This window comes from Sycon ciliatum, chromosome 1 (genome assembly GCF_964019385.1).
Source record: "Sycon ciliatum chromosome 1, ocSycCili1.1, whole genome shotgun sequence".
Lineage (NCBI taxonomy): Eukaryota > Metazoa > Porifera > Calcarea > Leucosolenida > Sycettidae > Sycon > Sycon ciliatum.
In genome coordinates this window covers 97,245,723-97,251,323 of record NC_088643.1, presented here as the reverse complement: position 1 = coordinate 97,251,323, position 5,601 = coordinate 97,245,723, and positions in this window count along the sequence as shown.

Sequence of the window (5,601 nt, the reverse complement as noted above, 5' to 3'; positions counted from 1 at the left end):
CAACAACAACAGCAACACCACCGTGAGAATATAGACTTCAAAATTCAAAAACAACAACAACAACAACAACAACAACAACAATAACAACAACAGCAACAACAACAACAACAACAACAACAACAACAACAGCAAAAACATCAACAACTACAACAACAACCAACCAAAACAACAACAACAGCAACACCACCGTGAGAATATAGACTTCAAAATTCAAAAACAACAACAACAACAGCAACAACAACAATAACAACAACAGCAACAACAACAACAACAACAACAGCAAAAACATCAACAACTACAACAACAACAACAACAACCAAAACAACAACAACAGCAACACCACCGTGAGAATATAGACTTCAAAATTCAAAAACAACAACAACAACAACAACAACAACAACAACAATAACAACAACAGCAACAACAACAACAACAGCAAAAACATCAACAACTACAACAACAACAACAACCAAAACATCAACAACAGCAACACCACCGTGAGAATATAGACTTCAAAATTCAAAAACAACAACAACAACAACAACAACAACAATAACAACAACAGCAACAACAACAACAACAACAACAACAACAACAGCAAAAACATCAACAACTACAACAACAACAACAACCAAAACAACAACAACAGCAACACCACCGTGAGAATATAGACTTCAAAATTCAAAAACAAACAACAACAACAACAACAACAACAACAACAACAACAACAACAATAACAACAACAGCAACAACAACAACAACAACAACAACAATACCAACAACAGCAACAACAACAACAAAACAACAACAACAACAGCAAAAACATCAACAACTACAACAACAACAACAACCAAAACAACAACAACAGCAACACCACCGTGAGAATATAGACTTCAAAATTCAAAAACAACAACAACAACAACAACAACAATAACAACAACAGCAACAACAACAACAACAACAGCAAAAACATCAACAACTACAACAACAACCACAACAAAAACAACAACAACAGCAACACCACCGTGAGAATATAGACTTCAAAATTCAAAAACAACAACAACAACAACAACAACAACAACAACAACAATAACACTAACAGCAACAACAACAACAACAACAACAACAACAAGAGCAAAAACATCAACAACAACAACAATAACAACAACAGCAACAACAACAACGACAACAACAACAACAGCAAAAACATCAACAACTACAACAACAACAACAACCAAAACAACAACAACAGCAACACCACCGTGAGAATATAGACTTCAAAATTCAAAAACAACAACAACAACAACAACAACAACAACAACAACAATAACAACAACAGCAACAACAACAACAACAACAACAACAACAACAGCAAAAACATCAACAACTACAACAACAACAACAACCAAAACAACAACAACAGCAACACCACCGTGAGAATATAGACAAAAACATCAACAACTATAACAACAACAACAACCAAAACAACAACAACAGCAACACCACCGTGAGAAGTTTTCATTTCTTGTTGGCTGAGTTTTACGAAATAAACAAGAAATGTTGTTCTTTTCGAACGAACAGGTCTGGGACCGAGGTCCAACAGTTTTGGGCGTACTGGTACGCCGCAGTCCCTCATCTTTTGTTTTCTTGCTTTGCAAGCTGGTTGCCTTTTTCTGGACTCCCTTGATTTCGTCAGTCGTAGATCTACCTGCCTTTCCGTTATGCCTCCAAGGAAATCCAAGGCCCCCTCGGCAGCGCAGCTGGTACCTCCAAGGAAAAAATCCAAGGCCCCCTCGGCAGCGCAGCTGACCGTGGAGCTCAATGCAATGAGGGAGAAGTTTGAGGCGGAAAAGGAAGAGAGCGCCCTGAGAATCAGGCTCCTCGAGGGACAGCTGGAACGGGGAAATGAGTCGTCCTCGTCCAAGCGTAAACGCCGTAATGTTTCTGTGTCGTCGTCGTCTTCATCTTCTTCGTCATCATCTTCTTCATCGTCCTCGTCATCAGATTCGTCTGACTCGTCGGATGACTCCCGCCGGAAAAGAAAAACCAAAAAATTCAAAAAATCGAAGAAGTCGCGAAGATCCTCCACCTCGATGTCAGCGCGAAAGTGGAAGACAAGGTCTTATGAAGTGCAGCACGGCCTGAATGAGCAGCTGCAACGCCAACTCAAGAAGACCAGGCGGGACCTGCGGAAGCTGAAGGGTGGCCGAAGTCTCTCTAAGAGGCTCAGAAGAGGTGAGTCGTTGCTGTCTGCTAGACAAGAATGGTTGGTGGTGGCGGATGTGCATGGCCACGAGGCGGCCAGCAGGTTTCAAGAGGGGGGTGAGCTGGTCGACATCCTGTCGTCCTCCGAAAAGTCAAAAAAGCTAATCGCTGCGATTCAAAGCACGAAGCAAAGAGCCCCCACTGTTAACGTTAGGCAGCCCTTTCGTGGCAGTGCCCCAGCCACCTCGTCCAGGAGCTGGGGCAATTCCCCAATCCCCTTCACGCCGGGCGTCACAGCAACCCCTGCCCCAGCAGTTCCCCCCAGACCCCCCAGGCCTGTGTGCCACCGCTGCGGCAGCGCTGACCACTTCGTCAGATTCTGCACCCAGACCATCTCTGCCCCCGCTGCTAGAAAATAAGCCTGCTGTTGTTGCACCAATTCATTCCGATGAAGAAAGAGATGTTGATTCTTATTTGATGGAGGCTGATGGTGGGTGGGATGTGCGTGAAGTTGGTGTTCAAGATGTTCAAGTAGGTAGCCTAGCTAAATGTATGCAATTTTGGCGCATGATGGGGGCATCTAGGTTTATTCAAACCATAGTACTGCATGGATACGCACTGCCCTTCATAGAGGTCCCGCGTGCAAGAGAATTTGCAAACCACCGCAGTGCATGCGAGAATGCCGAGTTTGTTTGTGACTCAGTGGAAAGTCTGCTGAACCAGGGTTGCATTCAAGAAGTAAAAAGGGAGGATGTTGTAGTCACCAGTCCGTTAGGCGTTGTGAACAACGGCAAGAAGCTACGACTCATTGTGGACTTGAGGTATGTAAACAAGCATTTGCAAAACTTTAAGTTCAAGCTCGAGGACATGAAGGTCGTGGCAAATGTGTACTCTCAGGGAGATTATTTGGTTACGTTCGATTTGAAGAGTGGGTACCATCATATTGAAATTGCGAAGGCGTATTGGAAGTACTTAGGTTTCTCCTGGGTGGGGAAGGGGGGTGATCGCAGGTGGTTCGTTTTCCGTGTTCTCCCCTTCGGTTTATCCACTGCCCCATACATTTTCACGAAGGTAACCCGTGTCTTACTAAGACACTGGCGGAGGGACGGCATCAGATGCCAGCTTTACATGGATGACGGGTCGGGTGGGCACTCTACAGTTGAGGGTGCACAGGCAGTAGCGAAAAGATTGAAATCAGATCTAGTTCAGGCCGGATTTGTTCCAAACGAAAATAAGTGCCACTGGGAGCCCTCACAGACGGTAGAAATGCTTGGCATGGAAGTCGACATGAGGGAAGGGATCATACGGGTCACTAAGGGACGGGTGGAAAAGCTGAAGACGTTTGTAGAAAAGCTGTCACAGGTCGAATATCCAACTGCCAGACAATTGGCCAGGCTTACGGGGTATTTGCTATCTATGTCGCTGGCATTGGGCCCCGTGTGCAGGTTGAGGACGAGGTCATTTTATGCACTGATTATGAACCGTGAGTCGTGGCATGCAAAACTCAGCTGGTCTCAAATGGCGCTTCAAGATCTGGAGTTTTGGTCTGGCTCGTTTAGTCAATGCCACGGTCAACCTTTTTGGAAAAAAGACCCCAGGGTGACAGTGCTCTCGTGGTCCGACGCGAGCGACTCTGGCTGGGGAGGTTTCTCAGTTACATCAAAAGGAACTGAATTAGCTAAAGGGGAATGGACCAAAGAAATTGTGCAGGCTGGTGCCAGCTCCACATGGCGTGAGCTGCGAGCTATTTTGTTGGTTCTGAGTTCGCTGTCGAAAGAGATTGAAGGTGGCGTTTGCATTCACAGAAGCGATAACCAGGCAGCCGTGCACATAATACAAGTAGGCAGTTCAAAATCTCATTTGCAGAGCGAAGCACTGGAGATTCACAAGCTGTGCGCCGTGCATGGTATTCAGTTGCTGGCAGAATGGGTGCCTCGCGAAGAAAATGAGCTGGCCGATTACCTTTCAAAGCTGTCTGATACGGATGACTGGCAGTTAAATCCCAAATTGTTCGATTGGCTTGATTCGATGTGGGGCCCTCACAGCATTGATTGCTTTGCAAGCAGCAGAACAAAGCAAATGAGTAGATTCTGCTCAAGGTGGTGGAACCCGGGGTGCTCGGGTATTGATGCATTCACTGTGAATTGGAGCGGAGAAAGAGTTTGGCTGGTACCACCAATGTACTTGATAGGGCGTGTGGTAGATATGTTGATCGTGTCAAAATGCCACGGTACTTTGGTTGTTCCAGAATGGCAATCGGCGCCGTGGTGGCCAAAGTTGCGTTGCGGCCCAAAGTGGGCAGATTTCGTTAAGGAGGCAATCAGCCTGCCAAAGTCTCATGATACCTTCCTGGAGGGTACTTGTCCATACAATTTCTTTGGTGGCAGTGTGAGTCCTTGTGACGTGTATGCACTACGCATTTGTACAGTGACAAACTGTGTTTGTTAGAAGAGGGATGCTGAAATTCGCCGGCCGCTGGAGTTTTTCTCTGACGGAAAGATGTCTGTTTGTGGAGCATGTGGTGATGAGCGAGAATGCGTGCATGCAGTGTCTGCGAGGTCCTGCTGCAGGATGTCCCCACTGTGGGGAGGTGATTGTGCTCTGAGCACGTAAGCAACTGCCTGGCAGTGGAAAGCTGTGGGTGCGAGTGAATGGCAGGAGTGGTGGAAGATCGCCAGGTATAGCGACGACATCCCCCTGGGGGAAGAAGGAAGCTGACGAGTCGACTGCTCTGACATAGCCAGCTAGGAAGCATTGACAGAAACCATTCTATTCTCTGTTCAGAACCAGCCAAGGACAACCTCTCAGAGGACATGAAGGCGCTGGAACAATGTCTGCCATCCATTATGAATATGAGTCGGGCACCAAGAACTGTGAAGAAGTACGACTCTGCTTTCTGTAGATGGAGCAAATGGGCAGAGCGTCAGAAGGTGCCTCATCTGCCAGCAGACCCATTTCACGTAGCCCTATATCTGGTCTACATCATGCAAGATGCCAAAACTGTCAGCCCATTGGTCTCAGCCGTGTGCGCCTTGTCATGGAAACATGATATCCAGGGATACTCAGACCCATGCTCTAACGGAGTGGTGAAGAATGTGATGCAGGCAGCCAAGCGCTCTCTGGCTCGACCGAAGGATAGAAAATTGCCATTATCAAAACCACTTCTGGAGCGCCTCCATCGGGAACTGTCAAGCTCATCACTGCAAGACCTGCAGACCCTAACCCTCATAGTACTGGGTTATGCCGGTATGATGAGGTGGGATGATTTGGCCAACATCTTCGTGGATGAGGTAGCCATCAAGTCATCACATATGGCGGTCTTCCTGCAAGTTCGCAAGAACGACCAACTGAGGCAAGGTAGCTGGGTGTTCATCAGCCGGTGGGAGAGTGACCTGT